This window comes from Mus musculus, chromosome 10 (assembly GCF_000001635.26).
Source record: "Mus musculus strain C57BL/6J chromosome 10, GRCm38.p6 C57BL/6J".
Taxonomy (NCBI): Eukaryota; Metazoa; Chordata; class Mammalia; order Rodentia; family Muridae; genus Mus; species Mus musculus.
The window spans coordinates 61,031,003-61,038,298 of record NC_000076.6 but is presented as its reverse complement, the minus strand read 5'-3'; the positions used below and the strand labels follow the sequence as shown (position 1 = coordinate 61,038,298).

Below are 7,296 nucleotides of genomic sequence, written 5' to 3'. Positions count from 1 at the left end.
TGTGGCGGCTAAGATGCTCCCCTCTGCGATTGTGTTTGCTATTATAACGCTATTATAATGGCTGTTTATCATCACCACTGTCAGTGTGTTTGGGTATTTTCCTGTTTTTTCACGCCTTTCCTCATTTGTGGTTTGTGTGTGTGTGTGTGTATGTGTAAGGAATACCCCGAGACTTGCGATGCCGAGAGGGCTCAAGGTTTCTGTACTTTGCTGGAGTTGGAGAACAGTCAGACATCTTTATTACTCCCTCCAAGGACCACGGACCCCTGCAGAAAGGAGGGGTGGAAAGGATACAGGAGCAGGAGGCAAAAGGATCGGAGTGCTGTGCAGGGCTATCCTCGGAGCCAAGCCGCCGCCTTCTTCAGGTCTGCTGGGTCTCTTGAAAACTCTCACTATGGCCGGGCTTGTTGACTGTTGATATTCCTTTATATAGAAGGAGGGGTGGGTGGGTCAGGGATCTTCACCTGAGCATCCAGCCGTTCCTCCCAATCAGATTCCGTCTAGATTGCATGTTGCCTGAGGAAAGTGCTAGCTAGAGTATATATGTGTGGAAGGACAAGGGGAGCCAACTCCATCTACACAGCCGTGGGTGGAGGCAGCTGTGACAGGTGAAGACTGCCCAGTAGGGGTTCTTTAAGGCCACCCGGGGCTCCCACCTGTAATCCCTCACGGGTTGCTCTGTATATAGGCCAAATATACTCTGGTTCTCTCTGAACTGCTGTGGAATTGCACCTTGATTTGTTGGGTCCTTAGAGGGAGGAATAGACACTTAATCTCTCTGTCCAAAGAAGGAATTTTAGCATCATTAGTCCATAAGACTAAGTCCCAAGAGAAACCCGATAGGTTCCTAAAGACTTTCCACAGCAGAGACACCTGGGCAGATGAAAACACTGGACTCAACATTCAGCAACGTAAAACTCACCGTCAGTGTCTGAGAGCCAGTCAAAAAGTAGCCCGAAAGACTTTAATACAAAAATGCACTCTGGGACTGGGCTGCTGGCAACTCCCAGCTGGAGCCCGGCCTCCAAGCTGTTTGTGCATCTTTAGCATGTGGCAGCTGTCCTAAGTGCTCAAACCACAACCCTCCAGCCTCCCCACCTTGGATAGGGGACACACTACCTTCTGCAGAGGGAGTGTGCATTGCTCAGGATGCAGAAGCAGATGCTGGACAGGGCAGGGAATGCCCTCAGGCTGGGAGGGCTGGCTGCTGTCAAGTGTCTTGCCGCTCTGTCTCATTACTTCTTTCAGTGCTTCCTGAGGGCCGTGTGTCTCCAGAGCAGGGAGAGGCCATGGCAGTATCCAGTGCAAATAGGGAAGATGTTTCTAGACCCTACTGCTCCCCAGCACAGTGGCTGCAGAAGGGGCAGGGATGAGTATCTTGGTACCAGTTGTGATGCAAGTCAAGGGTGATGCTTGGTCCCGTCCTGCTCATCCCAAGAACATCAAGTCCAAAAGATGCCCAAGGAAGATGTGAGGGGCCCTCTTCTTGCAGACTAGACTCAGACAGAGCACTCTCAGGGAATCCATGCTAAGGGAGCACGGTGAGTCTCCAGCGGCCTCTGTCTTTCTGGAAGAAGCTGGGCTTAGGGAAAGCTACCATGTGTCCATGCAGGCTGAGTGGGCAGCAAGCATCCTGCCCTTGTAGTTGAGACCAGATCACCTTGGGCTTGGCACACAGGAAAAGGGGTCTTGATTTCAGGTGTGAGGAAGGGTTTGGATGCGGGCAGATGCTTGACCTCTGCGGTTCCTTTGTATCCAGAGTTCCTTGGCAGAGAAAAGCACACGCAGTGCTCTAAGTGATGCACAAGGTTACCAAGGACGGAGCAGAAACCCGAATATAGCTGGTGGGAGGAGGGCGGCAGCTGGGAGGAGGCAGCTGGGAGGAGAAAGTAGGTCCTCGGAACAAATGAGGTAGGGCACGGAATTAACGAGGCTGGAAAGGGCTGAGCTCAGGGACTCGCTTTTAAAAATTATCTCTTAGCAAGAAAAAAAGCGAGGGAAAGAAATTTGGACATGGGAAATGATGAAGGCCGGGAAGGCAGCTCTCTAACCGGCCTCTCGTAGAGTAAGGGGGAGACACAGATCAGTGGGTTTGGGGTGACCTCAGCTTGTCAGGCAGGACAGACAGACCTTGACAGACACAGTGCTGGGGGCGGGGGGCAATAACTAGGGCAAACTCCTACCCACACCTGGTAGGCTTCCCATACTACAGTCTTTGCGCTTAGCCCAGTGGGTCCCAACCTTCCTGATGCTGTGACTCTTTAATACAGTCCCACATGTTGTGGTGACCCCCCCAACCATAAAGTTATTTTTGGTGATATTTCATAACTGTAATTTTGCTACTGTTATGAATCATTATGTAGATATCTGATATGAGAACCCAAAGGGATTGCAGCCCACAGGTTGAGAACTGCTGGCTTGTCTTTTTTTTTTTTTTTTTTAAGATTTATCTTATTTTTATGAGCACACTGTAGCTGTCCTCAGACACACCAGAAGAGGGCATCAGATCCCATTACAGATGGTTGTGAGCCATTATGTAGTTGCTGGGAATTGAACTCAGGACCTTTGGAAGAGCAGTCAGTGCTCTTAACCACCAAGCCATCTCTCCAGCCTGGGTCTGGCTTGTTTTATTCTCATCTTTAGCTCTGTACTTCCTGGTTTCTTTACTTGGGCTCCTACCTTTCTGGCCCTCGTCTCTCTAGAAGTCTTCATTGGCAGGCTCAGACTTCACCCTGCTGCTCCTGTCCTGAACATTTAGTGGTCTTGCGACTCACCGGGCTCCTAGCATGGGCGCATGCGCTCAGAAACCCAGATGTCTGTACAATGGGACGTATCCTAGATAACCTTAAGGGTCCTTTCACCTGGCCACTTTATGTTGGAACGGCAGAGAGATGGGGCAGCCTGCGCTACTCCCTGGGTAACTAGTTGCACCCATTCTTGTCTCTTTAGGGAGAGCGGAGGCCTTAGGTTCCTTGGGGCCCTGTGTGTCCTTCTTTGTCTCAGGGCAGGTAGCCTTCATGCTGTCCTTGCTATTGGTTTGGGGCTGTCTAGGCACACGGGTTCTGTAGTATTCCTTTCTGGTCTGACCCGGGCCCTGGTCTAATACTGAAGCTCAGTAGTTCTCAACCTTCCTAAGGCTGTGACCCTTCAATACAGTCCTTCATGTTGTGACCTCCCCCACCATAAAATTAATTTCATTGTCACTTCATAAATGTAATTTGGCCACTGTTATGAATCATAATGTAAACATCTATATTTTCCAGTGGTCGTAGGTGACCTCTGTGGAATGGTCACTAGACCCCAAAGGGGGGTCACAACCCACAGGTTGAGAACTATTGCTGTAGTTAGAGGGCGTGCATGGTGGGTGGATATGTGCGTGTGTGTGAGCTACTTGCCTGTATCTGACCTGTATTATAGCTGGTGCTGAGACATTCACTCCTGTCCTGGTGTGGTTCCATCCTTCACTGGATGGAGAAGGGAGGGAGAGGAAGAAAATGTGGGAGGTGGAGGGAGAGGTAGACACTTTTTGTTCAGATTGATCTACCAGGTCCCTGCAGCAGAAGGGCTCTTTTCCTGCCTCTCCCTTCCACCCAAGAAGAAATCCCTTGGCTCTCAGCCAGAGGTCCCGCAGTTGCTTGGGAGGCAACTCAGAGGGTCCATCTTAGGTTGAAAGAGGTAGGGATGGATGGGCCTGACTTTGAACTTTAGGGTCCTGCTCATCGGATTGTTGCTAAAAAGTACTTACTTGTTCACGAGCATTTGTTCCGAGAGAGTGTCACGGATCTCAGGCTGAGGGCCTCTCGCTTTATTCAGGTAGAGTCCTCAGGGACTAGCCCTTCAGCAGCTGGAGCACCAGCCCACCAGTGGCTTTGGACTGTTTGTATAAACCCCTAAATATGTCACTCTAACTCACCACCACTGGGGATGGATGACAGCTCTGGCTTTGACCCAGAGACTTAGCGTTCTCAGGCCAGAGGCTTTTTGCTGGAACTTGGCGCTTGCACGTGCAGCCCCTAAGCTCTTAAGCTATTGGGTCCCTTGGTGCTTGGCTCTTCGAAGCTCTTTGGGGGCGGGAACTCCCTGTCTTAGCACTTCACAGCCACTCACCTTCCTCAGTCTCAGAACCCCACCCCCATTTCTTCCAGCAGAGTGAGGAAGAAACAGTGGGGGGTTTCTGCCCGTTGGCTGTGTTCATTTTGCTGTTACTGATGATTTAAAAACACTCCAGGGCAGCAGTTCTCAATCTGTGGGTCTCGACCCCACGAGGAGGGCTGGAATGAACCTTTCACAGGGTCACATCAGATATCCCTCATATCAGATATTTACATAACGATTTAACATAACAGTAGCAAACTTACAGTTACAAAGCAGCAGCGAAAATAACTTTATGGTTGGGGGTCATCACACCATGATGCCTTAAAGGGTCACAGCACTCTAGGTCTTGTCTTCTCTTTATGAACCAGCGCAGCCTGCTCTACCCACGATGAAGGTCATCAAAAACACCAGCAAACATCAAAAACCTTTTCCTGGGCCTAGAGTCTGCAACACTGGTACTGGAGTACTATATAGGACAGACACCTTCCAGGCTAACCCCACAGTTGTGGAAACCAGCTCATGTATGTGAGTGAGTGTGTGTGTGTGTGTGTGTGTGTGTGTGTGTGTGAGAAGAAGGGAGGTCTCATGCTTGTTCATGGATTGTGATCCCACCGATTAGAGCCCTGTTTGTGTGTGCACCCATGGCTTCGGGTGCCACCGTTCCGAGCCTCACAGGATCACCGAGCACAGAGTTTTGACTGGCTCACTCAAAAGCTCCCCTCCCCTCAGTGAGAACAGCTGTAGGATGAACAGGGTCACCTAGATGCCATGAGGGTTCGCAGCTGCCCAGGCTGTTTGGAGCAGTCACGACTCACTCGAGCGGGGACTTTATAGCACAGAATCTGGGATTTCAGAGTCTCCTGTGAGTGAGTATAGATTGGTCACTGAAGCTGAGCTGCTGCCATGACAGGCTGAAGACAGACTCCTGACCAACGTGCCTGGGCACAAAAGGAGAATCAGGGTTATACTGAGCCAATTGCCTGACTCCCAGTAGCTTTTGACTGTTACACTAAAGGCCCTTGGGATTGTAGCTCACCTCTAATCCTAACAGGAGGCAGAGGCTGGAGGATCTAGGAGTTCAATGCCATCCTTGGCTCCTTGGCTATGTGGCAAGCTTGAGGCCAGCCTGGGCTACATGAGACCCATCTCAGGAAAAAGAAAGAAAGAAAGAGAGAGAGAGAGAGAGCGAGAGAGAGAGAAAGGAAGGAAAGCAGCTTTAATAATGGAGCCCAGAGATGTAGCTTTGTTGGCAGAGTGCTTGCCCCAAAAACCCGTGGTTTGACTGCTAGTGCTGTACAAAGCAGGGAGGGGCACCCCGCAATCCTAGTGCTTGAGAGATGGGGGTAGGAGAACCAGGACCAAGGACATCCTAAGCTATACACTGAGTTCACAGTCAATCTGAGATGCAGAAAGTACCATCTCAGGGGAGCATGATGGCACATACTTCTAATCTCAGCACTTGGGAGTCACAGGCCGGCCTGGTCTAATTAATGAGCTCTAGGTTAGACAAGACAATATAGGGAGACCTTATCAAAAAACAAAACAAACAATCAAAGCTCCAAAGATACTGTCTCAAAAAGGAAAAAAAAAATTGCATACAAGAACGAATCAGTAAATTATCATGGTTTTTGTTTTTTGTTGTTTTGTTTTGTTTTAGACAGTCTCTGTCTCTCTCTGTCTCCCCTCCCTCTCTGTTAGTGTTTTGAGAGACAGCGTTTCTCTCTGTAGCCTGGCTGTCCTGGAACTCACAGAGATACACTTGCTTCTGCCTCCCGAGTGCTGGGATTAAAGATGTGTTCTGCCACCTCCCTGAAACAGCATCTCTTGTAGCCCAGGCTGGCCCCAAAAATCTCTGTGTAGGCCAAGAATAACACCAAATTCTCAATCCCCTTATTCTGCCCCCCCCAAATACTGGTGTTGCAGATGTAGTATCATGTCTGCCTTGTTAAGTTAGCATCCTTACCAGTATTTAGCAATGCTAACCCCTAACTTTATGTCCTCAGAGAGGGCTGGCATGTTCTGATGTGTTTCAGAAGCAGCCTGTGAGAGTCTTAGGAAGTAGAGGAATCCTTAGCCATTATGATCTGGGTTCAAAGGCATGAAGGGCAGAACTCTATATCCTATCCTAGAGCCAAGCCCAGGAGTGAAGGGAGAGAATTAGAGCCAATGAGCTTGCCATCAAGGTTTCAAAGGGCTCTTACTTCCTGGGGACTTGGCTGGAGATGACCCTGTCTCCGACATTAGGCCTGTGTTTCCTGGGACACAGGATGTTGCATTTGGAAAAACCTATTTGGTGTCATAGCCTAGTGTCTTAGTCAGGATTTCTCTTCCTGCACAAAACATCCTGACCAAGAATCCAGTTGGGGAGAAAAGGGTTTATTCAGCTTACACTTCCACATTGCTGTTCATCACTAAAGGAAGTCAGGACAGGAACTCACCCACGGCAGAAACCTGGAGGCAGGAGCTGATGCAGAGGCCATGGAGGGTGCTGCTTACTGGCTTGCTTCCCCTGCCTTGCTCAGCCTGCTTTCTTATAGAACCCAGGAACACCAGTCTAGGGAAAGCACCACCCACAATGGGCTGGGCCCTCCCCCACTGATCACTAATTGAGAAAATATCTTACAGCTGGATCTCATGGAGGCATTTCCTCCAGGGAGGCTCCTTTCTCTGTGATAACTCCAGCTTGTGTCAAGTTGACACACAAACCCTGCCAGCACACCTAGAATCTGAGAGTCACCCCTCCTGAACTTACTTGATGAGCGCTATCCTCCAGGCCTGCCTCCTGCAGACGAGACTTGAAGGTCCAGAGTGGGGAGAGGACTCATTCAATGTCACACAGCACAGGGGAAGAACAGAAAAGACAAGCTAGGACCTCTCTCTGGAGCTTCTTCAGGGCAGTTCCAGAGCTCTGTAGAGATACCCCAAGAGCCCCAGGTTCTTCTAGAACAGTGGTTCTCAACCCTTCCATAAAGTTCTTTTCATTGTTACTTCATAACTGAAATTTTGCTACTGTTATGAATCAAAATGTAAATAAGTATCTGACATGCAGGGTATCTGCTATGTGACCTCTGTGAAAGGCTCATTTGACCCCCTCCAAAGGGGTCGACAACCACAGGTATAGAACCATTGCTCAAGAGCCGCTGTCCTCCTTAAGTATGTGTAGGGGCATGGACTTGGGGCTCTGCTAAGGGGTGCTGAGCT

At 49.7% G+C, this 7,296-nt stretch overlaps 1 long non-coding RNA gene across 1 annotated transcript; it reads right to left on the bottom strand.

Annotated features, from left to right (window-relative positions):
• Positions 1–218: 218 nt before the first annotated feature.
• On the bottom strand, positions 219–6,996 carry Gm20611 (predicted gene 20611). The gene is made up of 3 exons (NR_040638.1): positions 6,848–6,996; positions 1,120–1,896; positions 219–423 (listed from the first exon to the last, which is right to left on the bottom strand). It is a non-coding gene; the product is annotated as a predicted gene 20611 (long non-coding RNA).
• Between the last annotated feature and the right edge of the window lie 300 nt (positions 6,997–7,296).